The following is a 19,106-nucleotide window of genomic DNA, read 5'->3' as shown; positions in this document are numbered from 1 at the left end:
TAGAGCTATCATAGTTATTATAATGCTAATTATTATGATGAAATTGCGTGATGCCTTGCTATTATTATGTGAAATCTAAAATTTCAAATTATCAAAACAAAAAAGGCTCAAACTATCCTTTAACGTTGTAGAAATAATTCACAAATTTCTGTTTATCTATCGCATCGAATTTGCCTGCTTCTTAACGTATTAGAAATGATTCAGAAAATGCGTTTAATTTGTTGACGGTATCATCCCAACCTTTCAATAATTCAGGAATTTTTTTTTCAACTGTTTCTCATGTGTGTATTAATTTTCCCCATAATATTTGATTATTTGAAGTTTGAATTCAATTGCCTTTTAAAAGACTGTTTAGTCGATGTCACAATTCTTACTTTTCATGAAAGAAAAGAGAAATGAATAAGTATACTGTATGATGGATTTTAGAATTGATATAATGAACAAATACACACTAAAAATAAATATGGCTTCAAACCGATTACTTTAGTAATGTTGTGAGTGTATATCTACAGACACACTTGATCTCAATTGACAACTAAACATTTCAATTTGTTGATCTCAACTGACAACTAAACATTTCAATTTGTTTTGATTGTATCTTTGTGGACATTTGATATTGACGCTTCACATAATTTTTGGAGATGTATATTTTATAAGTTGAAGTGTTTAATTGACACAATGTTGATGATTTGAGGTGTCTAGATATGCTACTTAAAGTTGAAGTGTTTAATTATTTGTTGAGATCAAATTAAAGTGTCTATTTATCTATTCATATAATAACTCGAAGACATAAAATATTCAGCTGTCTTCCACATGTTACCATCAAAGTTTGTCACATAACTCCATTAACAAAAAAGAGTATAATGGAAAAAAGCAAAAAAGATAAAAGATAAAAAAAAGGAGGAAAAGCTACTCAAGAATATGATAAAAAAGATAAAATAATAAAAGAAGAATAGGATAAAATGATAAATATAAAAAGAAGAATAGAATAAAAATAAAAGCCACACCTCCACCCCTTCCTTGGATATATAAATCCATATATAGTTTACTCAAAAACATAATCTTGAAGCAAAGCCTAGTACATTTTCCTCTAAAGCCAAACAAACTAAAAACCTCTCATTTTCATTACTATTCCTAGAAAATGGAGAATTTTAGATCAATGTCAACAAGGGAAGGTGGAAGGATGCAAAAGTTATCACCAACAAGTATGCAAGATTTAAGGAGTTATAGTACTAATTCACATCATATTCCTAATAATAATAATAATAATAATAAGGAAGTGAAGATCAAGAAGAGCAATATTAACAAGAGCAAAGTGATGTCCACTTGTTCAAAAAGTTGGAAATTGGATGATCTTGAATTGCAAAGAAAGAGAAGAGTAGTTGGATATAAAGCTTATGCTATGGAGGGCAAAATGAAGGGTTCACTCAGAAAGAGCTTTAGGTGGATCAAGGATACTTGCAATAATGTAGTCCATGGATGGTGGTGAATCAGGCTCAGAAACGAATTCAAGATTTAAGTTTTTGTAGGTTCAATATTTAAGATTTTTATCATCGAACAAGTTTTTATATTTATAATTGCGGGTTTATATCTACTATTTATTACTCATAATTTTTATGAATATCCTTGCATATAAATTTATGCTCTGCATTGCAATAATCTCATTAATTTGTCTCTGGTAATGATCTATTAATCTAATTGGTCATTTACCATATAGTTAATTATGATCAAAACACATCTAAATTATTACTTTTTCTCAGTTTCATATTTTAACTATTCATTATTTTCTTTACCTATTTAAACTATCACTCTTATTACATTAGGTTTGAGCTAACTCACATCACAAAAGTTACTCATAATCTTATAAGGAAGAGGATCTCTCAAACCATATAAAAGCTCAAGATTTCATTTTTCACCGATGTGAGACATTCATTTGATTCATCATCACCCTTCACTCTAGGATTGAAATATTCTTTACTAGGAATTTTACTGTCTGTTTCGGAGAGTGACATTCATGAACCAGAGGTATTTCTACCCCCACAATTGTCCGATTTTTCTTGGGATTCACATCGGGTTCGAATCTGTTGCCACATCAAATTAAGTTTTGGTCCTAATTCATATCCCAAAAGCTAGCTCAAACGGGAAGGATTACTCAAAATTTCATTCATTCACTAATACGAGATACTCCATTTCATTTATTATGTTTTAAAATACACCTCGATGCTAAGTAATATGTTAAATCGATGGAACAACTGAACTATATAAAAACTTATTCTACATTGGATCATAAATTGTAATTTAATTCTTATATATGCATTAAAATTTGATTAAATTTGGATTCACGCTTTGCATGACTCATTTCTAAGAACGACACTTTCAACATGATTTTTTTCATTTTCAGAATTCGAACCCGAGCTAAATTTTTCATAAGAGATCTCAACCATAATTTATATTGGTACGTTACACTTTCACTAATTACCAGCAACTATGCACCATCAAATTAAAGGAAAAAGAAACAAAAATAAAAAGGGGCAATCTTAGGTATATATATGATGATATTGATCCTGGAATAATGCTGCTTTTTTAATGACCCATATAATCATTAGTAATGATATATAGTAAAATTTACGCATGATTTAAGGTAACTTATTATATAATTATAAGTTAATATTAATATAAGCACTTATTGATCAGATAAAATAATAGCTATGTTATTTTCACAGATTAAGTCATTACACTATATTAATAATATATATATATAAATAGAATAAAATAATAAATCATTAAGACAAATGTATGATTGAAGTTCAAAAATGAACATAAAACCGCTTTATCCTGAAGCGTTGATCAAGTTCAACAATTAAATAAAAATTAATTTATAACTTTTTATCTCAAATGTTGATCTGATTTAGACTTTTTTTATAAAAAAATAAATTGAGTAGAAATTCATAATATAAATTTTAAAAAAAGGAAAAAGGAACTTACAAATCAAAAAAATCAAACCAAATCAAACCAAAATAAACGCTAATGAATCATGCGTTTTTACTTTATACTTAGCATATTGATCATATTTCTCTTTTACTCGGAAAAAAGATAAAGATGAAAATAAATTAGGGCTAAGAATAGAAATATTTCAATTTTATAAAGTTATTTTTGTTTTGGTAAAATTCTTTTACTTCTTAAAATGTAATAACAAGTTGAATTTTATGGTATTAATTTAAGGACCTATTTAATAATTTTAATTTTAGTTAGGAGAAATTTTTAATTACATTCCATAATAAATACTTGCCCCACGCCTAGACTGATATGACATACTCCTCACAATACTTTATCTAAATCAATTTAATTTTAAAATGAGTCAAATAAACTTTCAAAAAAGCAAAACAATGAAAAAATAAATAATACCCCTCCATTCACTTTTTTTTTTTATCGATTGTATTAAAAATAATTTTTCATTTTCTCTTGTCCATATTAACATATAAAAAGACAATTCTTTAACAAGTTTTACTCTTATCATTAACTATTCATTCCAAATCATTTATCAAATTCTTACGGACTATATACTCTCTCCGTCCGATATTGTTTGTCATGATTTCTATTTTTAGAGTCAAATTATAAAAACTTTGACTGATATTTTAAGATGTATTTTTTCATCATATTAATACGCAAAAAATTGTAATTTATAGTACTTTTCATATAGTTTTAGAATATCTAATTTTTTTGTTTAAAATATCGAATTAATGTGATCCAATTTACCTTTAAAAACTAATCAAATTGACTTTTGATAAACGTAACATGACAAATAATTTCAAACGGAGGAAGTATCAATTAGTACACGTATCCAATAACTTTTTTTTAATATCTCTATTTCTCGAAGCTCTCTCACATATTTTACTTTATTAATAACTTGAATCTACAATTTTAGAAGTGAAAGTAAAAAATGTTTACCATCCGAACAATTCGTCTTTATCTTTAAAATTGTGAAAAATTCATTATAGACAATAAAAACTAACGGAAAGAGTAATAAAAAAATTCTTATTCCGTCATCGATAACAAAAAGTGACAAGGAGATCTTTGAAGATATGCGGTGGTGAGAGTGAACGAGGTTTCTCTTGTTTTTTACTTTTCCCCCTCCTTGATTCCAATGTCTTCTTAAAATTATGTGCAATTAATTCTAGGAAGCTTCACCTAGGTCTAATAACTTGTTAATTGATTTCTCTTTTTGTGTGAATTTTATAAAAAGCCATAATGTTTGGAGTTTGAAAAGCTCCAATTATTCAAACCTTAAATATTCCTTCATTTCATATTTAATTAATTTTTTTGTGTTTTACACTCTTTTAAAAAAAGTAAATTAAGACATAAATTAAATATTTTCTTCGTCCGAAATTATTTGTCATGATTTCTATTTTTAGAGTCAAACTATAAAAACTTTAGCTAACATTTTAAGATGTATTTTTTTATCATATTAATATGTAAAAAATTGTAATTTATAGTACTTTTCATGTAGTTTTAGAATATCTAATTTTTTTGTTTAAAATATCGAATTAATATGATCTAATTTACCTTTGAAAATTAGTCAAATTGACTTTTGATAAGCGTAACATGACAAACAATTCCGGACGGAGGGAGTATAATTTTTCATTTTGATCCTTATTAATTATTACCAAATTTATGATTAGAATAACTAAATATTAATTGATCACTAAATTCAATACTAACTAACGAAGGATAAAATTGATAGAACATTTTAAAAATAGTCTTGAAAATTAAACAATTAAGTTAATTTGAAAAATGAAAAATGTACCACCTCTCTCAATTTTCAAGTCATAGTAAGTATTCTTCGATATGGATATTACCAAGGGTTACAATCCAATTTGTTTTTTTTAACCAAAAGTTGCAATTAAGATGTGCATCAAATTAATAATTGATAATTATTGTTCGACAGAAAAATATTAACTTTTAATGATTATTAATTCAACTAACAACTACTATTACTTTGTCCATTCATATGTTCTCTTCTTCCTTTCAAAAATCCATTTTATATTCATTTATCCAAAAAGAAAAATGCAAACACTACATATATAACATGAATATCTCAAAATAAAACCATTTCAGTTATACCAATACTATGTACCATAATTTGTTTGTTCTTTTCTTTTGATTTCTTACCTATGTTGTCTCTTTTAAGTTTAATTTTATACACTTGTTATACACTTCATATATACATTGTTATACAACAAATATACACATGAGTAAATAATCTCAAATCTCCATTGTAATGCTCTAAACAAAATTATATCTGAGATACTCTAAATTAGATTGTCCTTGAGCGTTTTCCTAGATTCTTTATGCATGTTGCGGATTTTTTTTAATAAAAGGATGCTAAACACTCTGTCGGGTGGTATATACCGCCTTCTCTCAAAATATAAAAGAAGTTCTTTGTAGTAGTGAGTCAAACACTTACTATTATTATTGGAAAGAAAAATATGCTATGGCTTATATATGTAGAGTATTAACATACAAAGTTCATAACTGATGTAATCTAATACTCCATCTGTTTCACAAATAATGATCTAATTTGATTTGACACGGAGTTTAAGAAAATAAAGAAGACTTTTGAATCTTGTGGTCTTAAATTAAAGTTATGTCAAATGTACAAAATTGCCCTTCAATCTTATGGCCTTAAACATATCACGTGGAAAACTGAAATTAATATGTTACAAAAAAAATGTTATTTTTTTTTAAATAGACTAAAAAAAAATATGGAATCATTCTTTTTTAAACGGAAGGAGTACTTGTTACATGTATAAAGGCCTATGTAGAGTGTTCACATAGAAAGGGATGGAAGAAATTAAAAACTTGTTCTAACTCAATTACAGAGCTGACTAATGTGGAGCGTGAAAAATATAAAATGAGGAGCCAACGACATCAGAAACAATGAATTAGGTGAATGTATGTATTATGTAACTCTGATACTATAATAAAGAAATGACCTCGAGTCTAACCAAACTCCAAAAAATAGCACGAGGAGAAGGTTGTGAAATATAAGGAGACCAAAGACCATTGAACACACTCTGATGTGGGACTCCAACACATTTTTTGGTTAAATTCCAAAAATTAGCTCAAAGAAAAATGTTGACATAGACAAAATATTCAAAAATAGCTAGAAATCCAAAAAATGCATGCATTTCTCCATACACACAACATTCATTGAATATATTAAAATCTTAATTACATAAACTTGATATATCACCAAAGTTCATAATGTTACATTTTCCCATGTTAATAAAAGGAAGAATAAAAAAGGCTTACTTATAAAACAAAAAACTAAAAAGAAACTAAAAGTAAAAACTAATAAGCTGCAATATGATATAATTGCATCTCTCGTGAGCATTCCACCAAATGCTCCTCCAAGCACCTGCATGTTGGGATTAACGTTTATTTACCATCTGATTTTTTTACTTTTTTTACGAAGCGAAGTTAAATCTTATTTTTTATTTTCACTAAAATTAAATTATAAGCGAACTTTTATCTTTCACAAAAAAGTTAATAATGATTTTTTTCTTCACTCAGAAGAATCAATAATGTTCCCAGTTACCCTCTTACGTTGACTCAAACCCTCAATTTATTCATTTTAATTGCTTTGGTAGTGAGCATTCAATAATTAGTTGCTGATATAAACTAACATGAAAATTTAGATATAGACACGATTATATCTTCTTTTGTTTTGTCTTTGATTTCTCTGATTCTTTCTCTGTTGCATAATAATTTTGTGTTCCAACTTTTCAAAAATTCTTGCAAGCCATTTCAAATTTCTAGTTGAGATCATGATATATATAATGGATAATCCAATACATAACCCACTTCCATATCCCATAAGAGCAGCTTTCCAAAAATCATTTAGAAATTCAGAATCGCTTTTGTTAATCTCTTGGTATTTTGAAAGACACAAATCGGGGGGTTTTGTGTTTTTTTGGTAGCTAGAAATTAGAGTTTATAATTTCTTAGCTAGGAATTAGAGTTTGTAATTCCTCTAGGAATTAGAGTTTATAATTCCTTAGGTTACATAGTTTTGTAATTTTTTGTTGAGACTTGAACTTTAATAAAGTGGAGTTAAATCCTACAGAGGTGTAGGTCGTAGTTTTTACCCTCAAGAGTTGAGGTTTTCCGCGATAAAATATTGTGTTATTATTTTATTTGCTTCACAAAACGTAACTGCTGTAATTTGCAAAGGAACATATAGAATAAGCCTGTTCCTTAGGCATTTTGGGGGGTCAGAATTCCAACAATTGGTATCAGAGCAAGGTTATATTTGAAGAGTCTAATAACTCAAGATAAAGATCATTATGAATTCTGCACCTCCTCTTGGACATGGTAAAGGGCAACACATCAACAGACCACCATTATTTAATGGAGAATACTGCTCTTGACGGAAGGCAAGGATGGAAGACTTCGTTCAAGCTGAAGATTACGAACTATGAGTTATAATTACTAATGGACCATTAACTCCTACTATTACTGATAGTGAAGGGAATAAGGTACCAAAACCTACAGAAAAATACGGAGAAGCTGACTACAAGATGCTAGGGAAGAATGCAAAAGTTAAATGCATTCTCGTATGTGGGCTAGGACCTGAGGAGTTTAACCGCATCTCTAGTTGTACCTCTGCAAAACAAATATGGGACACTTTAAAAAACGCTCACGAAGCTACAACTCAAGTTCGTAAATTCAGAATTGCCAGACTTTGTTCTGAATATGAAGTCTTCAAGATGAAATCCGGAGAATCACTTCAAGATATGATCACCAGATTTACCACTGTTATAAACGAGTTAATATCTTGGGCAAAGTATACACCACAGAGGAACAAGTAGATAAAGTATTAAGGACTCTGCCTAGATCATGGGAAATAAAAGTTACTACAATCAGAGAAGTCAAGGATCTAACCAATATGACTTTGGATGAATTAATAGGAAATCTCAAAACTTATGAGATGAATGTTGACAAAAGAGGTGAAGGAAACAAAGAGAAAAATCTTGGATTTAAAGCAACTAAAAGTGATGAATCAGATATTGATGATGATGATTTGACACTCATAAGAAAAAACTTTAAGAAATTCTTAAAAAGGGGATTGAATTCTGGAAAGAAAACACCACCTATGAAAGAAAAAATTGCTGATAAACCACAAGACGCAGGTTGTTTCAAATATGGTCAAACAGATCATCAGATTAAGGATTGTCCTATATGGAAAGTAGAATGAAAAAAAGAAAGAGCAAAAAAAGAGAAGAAGAAACTTCTCAACAAAAAGAAAAACAAAGAAAAGAAACAAGCAACGTATGCATCTTGGGGAACAGGTTCGGACAAGTATGATGAAGATGATGAGGACCTCGCTTTGATGGCCATAGAAGAATCAGAAACTGAACCTAAATCAGACTCTGAAGGAATAGAGTCAAATTCTTTTGATTTAAAAGATAAACTAGTAAAGTTCTCTAAGAAAAAGCTATCCTTCTTATTACTCACTTCTATAGATATAATTCAAGAACTAGTTAAAACTAAGAATCAATTGCTTGCTTCCATGACTAGTTTAAAGTTTGAGTATATTGATCTTAAAAAAGTTAATTCTGATCTCAAGAAAGAAAATCAACTCCTAAAGGAACATGTACAACAACTTGATTCCTGTACTTTGGCTCTCAAATATGAAATTCTGAAACAAAGTGTTACTGGAAATGAAAAAGAAAGAATAAACAGTGACCAAATCAGATGTGACCAAGATCTAATGAGGTTAAACAATGAACTATCTTTTGAAAGGGAAAATCCTAAGAGAATGAATCTTGAATTGTCTAGGATAAAAATTAATCTGATAAAAGCTAATAAATGGACAAAATCTTCCATGATAGTAACACATCTAGGTAACAGTACTCGGAACATAAGAACTGGAATAGGATATGAACAACGTATGATTGGAAATTCTTTGCTATGTATTATTTGTGGTAACTCAGGCCACTCTAAGGAAAATTGTCCGAAATATAGAGTTAGTGCAGAAAATAAAGTAAGAGGAATTTATGAAACTGTTTAGAGGAACAAGTATATTCCTAGAAAAAACAGTCTGCCCAAATGGGCTCATAGAGATCTTATTTATCCTTTTGATCAAAACAAAGGACCCAAACTAGTCTGGGTTCCTAAATCTAACCTTTGAATTTGCAGGAAAAGTGAGAGGAAGCATGCAACATTCATTAATTGAACATGCTGCTTCATATGCATGATTGAAACTAGAAAAAATTTCTTTCACTTGAAAAAAAAGGGAATGGATGAATAACATTGACTGAAAAAAAAGGTCGGAAAAAAAAGGGAAAGACTGAAGAAGCATGTAAAAGGAACAGGTCCAATTTATGCAGTATCTAACAATTATGCGCACTCAGATGATCAATCAATCAAAACTATGATCAGCCAAGGAAAACACTTTCAAAAGAAAAAATTTGGAACTTGGGGATGATTAAAGGTCACATGAGTATCCCAAAATGGCTAATGAACATTGCGCATACTGCCCTCTAATCTTGAATTCTATGCTCAGTTTTGTACAATAAGTTGTATGTCTCTATACCACTTTTAAAGTCATACTACTCATTATTTGCATCTAGCACAGGAGAGATACTTAGAAAATTTGAAGCAAAATTCAGCATTATCCATAGATCTAAGGTATGTGCACTACAATTATTCATGATTAAATATAAAGTCAATGCACCTGAACCTATTTCTTCCACTTGTCCCAAAAGATATTCATGCCCTAAATACTACCAAAACAAATATCTTCTTAAAAAGCCTTATCCCAATTTGATGGTCTATGGTTGAGATGAATTTGATGGAGGACACCTCTATTTTGGTGCCTTATAAATATAGATTAAGAAAGTAGAGTGTGCTGGTTCTTAGGGGGAATCTTTTGTATTGAGTAAAGTCTTGGAGGATTTACATTGTGAGGGGAAATATTTTGGGGACCCTACACTTGAACAAAGTTCACTTGTTATGCTCAACTTGGGTGCATCTAGTGAGGGGGAATCGATGGGAGACCCATCTATCGAACCTAGTTCTTCTATTGGGAACCATATAAACTGGGATTCCCGATTGATATAAAAAAAGGGTATTATAGTTGGTGTTGTACCTGATAGTACACGTCCAGTGAACAGATTGAGAGAACATGTTCCTTTAAAAGTGATATTCAAGAAAATTTGTTCCTCTTACTAACTCTATTGAAATTAAAGATGAGTGAACTATTGTTTCTGCAGAGGGAACATGATTGATTGAACAAGTTCCTTAAAAGTGATACAGAAAGAGAAAAAAAGGGATTAAGAGTGCATAGACCAAGGTTACCTTTGAAATTGAGAAGACTGCTAATCTTGTTAATCCAAAAGATATCTTTGCTACTGAAAAATGACTTTTATTTATCCTCTCATCTTTTGATATTACCTAGCCACTCTAGCCTTTGACTTCCAAATTTTTTTTCTCATCACAAGTGCTTGATTCTATGTTTAATTTTGATTACATTTGTGGTGTATATGCTTTTTGATCAATGCTAATGTTGGGTTTGAGTTTCAGGTTCATGTCTATCTTCTATGTTCGTGCAAAACGCTTTGCTATAGCTAATAGAGTTCTTGATTTTTTAAGTGTTTGAGTAGGTGATAGCAAGTGACCATAGTATCGAATTTGGTTGTCATAGTATGGTGTATGCCTTCACAGTGTTTTATTTTGCCTGATGTCAAAAGGGGGAAGCAGTGTGCATAATGTGCTTAATGTGTTGCGTGTTTACTTACCTATTCAATGCAAGCCGATTAAATTTGACATAGTCAAAAAGGGGAAATTTGTTAATCTCTTGGTATTTTGAAAGATGACAAAGTTGCATCGAACAGGCAACGTCAACGTGTTCCAGCAAATTCAAGGTTGCAAAACCAAGTTCAATCGGAAATCTATAATGGCAAAGCATGTAGAAAAGTTGTATGGCAAAGCGTGTAGAAAAGTATTAACATGGTTTCCTAAAGTTCAAAACACGTTTTCCTGTTTATTTAGGGAAATAGTGCTTATTATTTAATTAAGGAAAATTTGTTCATTCAAAGTTGAAGAAGCAAGGATTTTCGAGATCAACAAGGAGTTGTCAAAGTCGAGTTCAACAAACATTTGTTGAAAGAAGTTGATGTGCAGTATTTTGTAGAAACGAAGTCAAAGTAGAAGTCAACAAGGATTTATAGAAGGCAAATACAAGTTGAATTCTACAAGTACTTGTTGAAGTTCTAATCTATAAATAGGGAGCTATTTGCATCAGAAAAAATTGCGCACTTACATAAAGAGAAGATCAAAACACAATCAAGAGGTTTGAGAGAGTTTTGAGATTTATTGAGAGTGTTGCAATTTGTGAGGAAAAAATTGTAAGATTGTAATTAAGAGTTTTGATTACAATCGAGTGTGTGTGAAGGATTCGTCTAACAAGTTTGAGAAACTTGATGTACGGTAGAAGATATAAATTGGGGGGTTTTGTGTCTTTGGGTAGCTAGAAATTAGTTTATAATTTCTTAGCTAGGAATTAGAGTTTATAATTCCTCTAGGAATTAGAGCTTATAATTCCTCTAGGAATTAGAGTTTATAATTCCTTAGGTTACATAGCTTTGTAATCTTTTGTTGAGACTTGAACTTTAATAAAGTGGAGTTAAATCCTACAGAGGTGTAGGTCGTGGTTTTTACCCTTAAGAGTTGGGTTTTCCGCGATAAAATATTGTGTTATTATTTTATTTGCTTCACAAAACATAACTGCTGTAATCTGCAAAAGAACATATTGAATAAACCTGTTCCTTAGGCAATTTTGGGGGTCAGAATTCCAACAACTTTCTTCATAATCTGACTCATAGTCGCTATTATTTGTCTCTGGTGTCCAATTACTTCCACAGTCTTTTGAAACAGGGAATCCTTGTTATCCATCATTACATTCATATGAATTATTGTCAAATGTAGAAAATTGACGTCCTTGAGGAATGCAACCTTGGAGATGATTGTGAGAGAGATTTAAGAATGAAAGAGACGTAAGAGCAGCAAGTTGTTGTGGTATCTCTCCTGAAAGCTGATTAAACGAAAGATCCAATGATTCAATAAAAGATAAATTTCCAAGTGATGTTGGTATATTACCTTGCAATCTATTATGAGACAAATTTAGTCCCCGAAGTGCAATGAGATCTCCGAGATTACTTGGAACATACCCTTCAAACTTGTTACTTGAAAGATCAATAGTGACATAAATTGTCAAAATTCTAACAAGTTCAAGCTCCAATCCCTTGGTTGAAACTGTTCCAGAATCATTGTAATCTCTCTCTCCAAATTTTCTAAGATATATCGGTACCTCAGATGGTTTATCAATTTTTCTCATGGCTTTCAATTTTTGAAACAGGTTAGTTGACAAGTTTCCTGTGAAGGCATTGTGAGAGAGATCTATAACTCGAAGCTCATAAAACATACTTTCATCACTTAAAGTTCTAATTGCCCCATGCAATTTATTTGATCTGAAGCTTAAAACTTTCAGTTTTGGCAAAGTTTCAAGCCACATTGGAAATGTGTTGTTATGGTGATTGTATCCTAAATCAAGAAGTTCCAACTCTTTGCAATTGGCTAATGATTGAGGGATTTTCCTTCTAATTTATTGTCATGTAAGTCTAAGCTTTTGAGTACACTTTCATTGCTAAAATTTCTGGAAGAGTTCCATAAAAATTGTTTTGGTGGATATCCAAAACCTCAAGATAAACACTCATGATGCCAAAACATTGTGGAATTTCTCCCTTCAAATTGTTTCTACCCAAATCTAAAATCCTTAGGGATGTTAGATTGAAAATAGACGAAGGGATTTCTTCACCAAGATTATTATCTTCTTTTTTCAATACTTGGAGTCCACTAATATTAACTAGACATTGCGGAATTTCTCCCCTCAAGTTGTTTCTCCCTAAATAGGCTACTTCCAATTTCATAAAATTGCAAAAAGATGAAGGAATTTTTTCAATGAGATTGTTGTTGTGGAGATACATCCATTGCAAGTTTCTCAAATTGCCAAAAGAAGCTAGAATTGAACCAGTGAGTTTATTAACACTTAAAAACAAAGTAACAAGTCTTCCTATATTTCCCAACTCACTTGGAATCGAACCAGAAAGGTTGTTAGTATGAAGAGACAAAAGATACAACTCATTCAAATTTCCCAAAGAAGTAGGAATAAAACCACTAAGAAAATTAGTAGACAAATCTAAATAACTAAGTCCTTAGGTAACTTATTTCTTCAGGAATTGAGCCAGAAAGATGATTCTCACGAAGATACATAGAGGTTAAGCTGGTCAAATTCCCCAATGAAGCGGGAATAGCACCACTCAAAAGAATTTTTAGACAAAAATAGTTCACTAAGAAACCTTAAGTAACCTATTTCTTCAGGAATGGAGCTAGAAAGATTATTTTGACTAAGGTACAGAATAGAAAGGCTGATAGAGCCAGAAAGATGATTTCTCATGAAGATTCAAACTAGACAAGCCTGTCAAATTTTCCAATGAAGTGGGAATAGAGCCATTAAGAGAATTAGTACTCAAACCTAGATAAGCAAGGGACCTTAGGTCACCTATTTCTGTAGGAATAGAGCCAAAAAGACTATTTTGATAAATATACAAAATAGACAAGTTGGTTATATTACCCAAGGAGGAAGGAATGGAACCATTTAAAAGGTTGTCATAGATGTAAATGGTCTGAAGATTGGCTAGTGAACCGATTTGCGGAGGGACTGTGCCTGAAATGTGATTGGTATGCAAGTCAAGATAGACAAGATTAGTGAGATTACCAATATGAGGTGGGATGACTCCACAGAGATTGTTCATGCTAAGATCAACATATTCAAGAAAAGGGAGAGTCGAAAATGGAAAATCATAGAGTGTACCGATGACATTAATACCTCTAATATCCAACTTGCTTACCCTACCATTAAAGCATGTAACTCCATACCAATCCCCACATGCATTTGAACTCTGTGTCCATGAAGCCAATAAGGAATTATTATGATTCTTCAAAGTCGCTTTCCATTTTAGGAGGGCAATTACTTCCTCAGTGGAAACAAAAAGTAACTGTAAAGAGACATATGAAATTGAGTAACTTAAATATTGAAAATATTTTGGGAACCATCATCAAATATTGATAAGAGATTTTGTTTGATTTATTTTTTTCTTTTGATAAACTTTTGCATACATTTATAAAGCAGAAAACATTTCTTTATTAAAAAAATTATGTCATGTGACACCTCTTGAATTTTACTAGATCGGCTCCTAAACAACTCGATAATTGTTTGAATGACAATCAAAGCATAGCAATAACACATGCAATTGCATAAAAGTGACATAGCAATGAAATCTGTCTCTTATTGAGTTGATCAAAACTTGTGAATTGTTTACTTAGTGATAGTTAATTATTTAAACTTTGCAATCAAAAGAAACAAACAAACAAACCATTTCTTCTAGAAAAAAAACATTTATTAACTGTGTAGGGAAAAGAATTATCTCCATACACATAATGATTCTTCAATTTGATGGAAATTTCTTCTATGAAATAAATTACTGATGGTACAATTTATTCATATCAAATAATCAAAATTTAGAAAATGTTGTCAAACTTTTCAGATTTCAAGATTCAAACAAATCTATCTTTGACCGTAAATTTTGCATATATATTCTAATTATTTTAAATTGTCAATTATTGTGACTTATAGTACTTGTTACATGGTTCACAAATATATAGATTTCATTTAAAAAAAAATATTAAAGATCCAGACGCTAATTTTTGATTAAATATAAGCTGATTGACTCTCGAAAAATAAAAAGTCTCACATAAATTGAAACAGGATGAATATTTCCCAACGCATATAAAAAGGAAGCTTTCTGATTTTTCCATATGAAAAAATTATTATTTTCTTCTTTTCATACCGATTCAAGCTAATTATCTATAGAATAGCCATTGAATATTTTTAGATAGAAAATTTTGTACAAAAAAATATATAATGATTTTTTAAGTAGTGTAATATTGAAGTCTCACAATTTTAATGCATGTTAGTGTTAATTTTTATATGTGATGGTGGTATTGAGGTTTCTTGTTGAATAATTTTAAGCTTTAGAGGGTGTTTTAATTTATTTATTTTTGGTACTTTGTACCTGCCAAAGGCTACATATACCTTCTTTCTGTCCTGTTTTATTTGTCAAATTTTAATTTGAAATATCTATTGAAAAAATAATGATTACAATAGTGAACAAAATATATATTTATTCGAGGAAAGACTCAAAATAATTCCTTATCTTTAGGTTAAGGCTCAAAGTGATAAGAAAAATATCTTGTTTTGTTCACTAGAAATATTACTGCAGCTAAACTAAGAACATCTTAACATATGACTTTGCAGGAAAAGAAAAAATTGTACTATTGCGCGTAAAATTTCGTGTTGAACCTCTCGACTTTACCTGCAATACGATTTCTACAAAACAAAACAAAGTGTTTTTCTCACATTCTTTGATATGGAATTGTTATTTCTACTAAATATATAAAATGACGATTGAACATCCCATACATAGGTTATGAATAAATCAATGCAAAAAATAGGTAAAATTTTGAAGGAGGACCAAAAGTGCGCCAATATTGCAAACACGAGGGACTATTAGTGCTCCATGTGAAAACTCAAAAATCACTTTGAACCTTAACCCAAAGAAGAAGGACTATTTTGATCCTTTCCTCATCATACGTTCTTCAACGAAATTAACTCAATGTCAATAAATTGAGAATAAAATATAAAAAATAAATTATCCTTTCTTGATTTATTAAAAATGACAAGTAAAACAGACATTAAAATAGAAAAAAAAGGACAAATATATAGATAGGGACAAAGGAAGTACTATTCCCATACTTGAATCCAAGAAATGCATACAGTTCATCCAATACACACAACATTTATTGAATACATTAAGGGTCTGTTTGGTTACTGGTTAGACTTATGCAGGTATTAGTTATGCAGGGTTAAGTTATGCAGATATTAGTTATGCAGGGTTTAGTTATACAGATATTAGTTATGTAGGGTTTAGTTATGTAGGTATTAGTTATGCAGGGTTTAGTTATGCAGGATTTAGTTATGTTGAGTTTAATTATGCGGGTATTAGCTATGCGGATATTAGCTATGTAAGTATTATTTTGTTATGTAGAGATTTGTAATATATGAATTACTAATTATTGAATATTAAATTTGTTGAAATTATTAATATATATTATTTACAAAATAATAATACATGCTAATAACATGTTGAATATATTGAATAATATATAATGCTAATATTTGATTAACATATGTACCGTCAAAAAATATACAATTTAATTTTTTATATTAAAAAAATGTTTATATTTGCATAAATAAATAAAAATAGTAAGTATATAAAAAGAAATGAAAATAGTCTATATATAATAAGAAAACAGTAAAGTTTTCAATTAAAAGAAAAGAAAATGGTCTATATATAAAAAGAAATAAAAAGTGAACATATATAGAAAACAGTAAAGTTGGCAATTAAAAAATAAAATAATTTTATAGGGTAAATGTGTAACTTATCATTTTAATACATATATAACTAATATCTACATAACTTATTCCACCTTCTACCCTGCATAACTTTATACATAGATTTCCTCATAAGTTATGTTGGTATTAATTATGTAGGACTACAAAAAATGCAACCAAACACCGTATAAATTAATACATGAATAATTTTTATACAATATTTAAATTCTTACCAACCAAACATGGTATAAGTTATGTTAACTTTTATACCTAACACAAAACTTCTACCAAACATAGTAAAACTAATATAACTTTTAATACATATATAAAATATTTTTTATACAATAACCAAACGGCTCCATAATATCTTACATAAACTTGATATGTCATCAAAGTACATAACATTACATTTTCCCAAGTTAATAGAAAAAGGAAGAAGAAAATGTTTTACTTATACAACTGAAAAAGAAAACAAGTAGTAAAAACTAGCTAATAAGCTAGCAACATATGTTTTTATTGCATCTCTGTTGAGCATTCCACCAAATGCTCCTCCAAGCACCTGCATGCATGTTGGAATTTATTTATTTATTATCTGATTTTTGTTTGTACACCTAATCCATTTTTATTTGTATACCAATCCATTTTTATTGCTTCTACCAATTGATTTTGGAAAAAGAAATATTTATTATGATAATTTCTTTGAAACTATTGAAATATTGAAGCTAGTAAATGAAAAAGGTTCAATAAAAAATAAATATAATTTCTTACATGTTTTTTAATTAATTTCTAAAAAATAATTTTTCAAGACATTATCTATTAAATTAATACAACCTAATAAAAAGATGAATATATTTTAAATTTTATTTATAGTATCAAACTTAATCACAAACAGAAAATATTTTTAAAAAATACATGTATTAACTTTGTTTAATTTATTATTACTATCAGGGGCATATACATGATATCTAGCAAGCGGGCGTCTACTTTTAAGTGTGTGTTTATATAACAAACATAATTCACATATACTATTATATTTTTTCAAAAAGTGACAATTTCTTTTAAAAAACTTTTCCAGATAAGTTTTTCTTTTGAAAATAATCTCATTAAATATAATAGTAGGTTGTTAGGGATGACGATGGAGCAGGGCGAATGCAGGAGCGGGGCGGGTTGAAGTGAGTTTTTCCTCTCAAAACTAATGCAGTGCTGGGCGGTTTGCGGGTATTAGGGGTGTTCGTGGTTTGCTTTGGATCAGTTATTGATTAAAATCAAAATCAAACCAATCTAGTTGCGATTTTTTATATTTCTAAAACCAAACCAAGCTAAACGAAATAAATAACCGTCGGTTTGGTCATTGTCGATTTTGTTCAGTTTTCTGGTTTATTCGATTTGAAAGTGATAATTTTTTTGAGGATGTATATATCTCGATAGACACAATCACCTAGTAGATGAACAATCCATAGAAGAGTTACTGTCGGTTCAATTAAACAATACTAGAATCATCATTACACGTACAAAGTGATTCAATTAAGAGAAACTATATGACTATTTTATGTGAAACAGGATAGCTAAAGACTAAAATGAGTTTTGATGGACTTGGATTTAGGATTGTTATAGTTGTGCTAAAATGTTGAGTTTGAGAAAATTGTAAAGTTTAAAGACTTAAGTTAAATAAGATTTGACAAAAAAATTTATATTTTATTTATGAGTAATATATAAATAATTATAAAATTTATATATCTAATTAATTGGTTCGGTTGGGTTATTTTTAGGTTTTTTATTTTGTAGAATCAAAACCAAATTCAAATCAAATAGTATCGGTTTTCAAAATTTAAAACCAAACCTAATCAAACAAAAATAAGTATCTATTTTTAATCGATTTGGTTCGGATTGCGGTTCGATTTGATTTTTTAACCATAACCATGAACATTTTTAGAGGGTATATGTAATTATCAGCGGGTTCAAACTTAATTTTAATTTTACATGTTATAAAAGTCATAGAATATTATTTATTAAGATAATTTCTTTGAAACTACTAAAATATTGAAGATAGTAAATGAAAATGATTCAGTAAAAAATAATACAATTTCTTACATGTTCTCCAATTGACCTTTAAAAAAAATTTCAAGTCATTATCTATTAAATTAATACAACCTAATGAAAAAATAAATATATTTTTATGAATTTATTTGTAGGATCAAACTTAATCGTAAAACGTAAACATTTTAAAATTTATTCAATGATGATTGAAAATGAAAAAAAATATTACGCGATATATATATATATATATATATATATATATATATCGTGACACCCTTTGAACCTTAATAAATCCGTTCCTGATTAGTTTCTTGTTTGTTAAGCATTAGTTATATACCGTGGGTTCATTTGATTGGATGTATACGAATTATTGTTGATAGGTATTAATAATACTTTTTTTTGAATTAAGCAATATTAATAATCATGTCAATGCACAATAAAATATATAACTGATACAAAGTCTCATACTTGAATCAAGAAATGCATACATTTC

The 19,106-nt window shown here is 29.3% G+C and overlaps 1 pseudogene; it reads right to left on the bottom strand.

Annotated features, from left to right (window-relative positions):
- Window positions 1–6,694: 6,694 nt before the first annotated feature.
- LOC107006453 lies at window positions 6,695–14,181 on the bottom strand (annotated as a pseudogene).
- Window positions 14,182–19,106: the final 4,925 nt, after the last annotated feature.

This window comes from Solanum pennellii, chromosome 12 (assembly GCF_001406875.1).
Source record: "Solanum pennellii chromosome 12, SPENNV200".
Lineage (NCBI taxonomy): Eukaryota > Viridiplantae > Streptophyta > Magnoliopsida > Solanales > Solanaceae > Solanum > Solanum pennellii.
The sequence above is the reverse complement of the archived record's forward strand: the minus strand, read 5'-3'. Positions and strand labels throughout refer to the sequence as shown.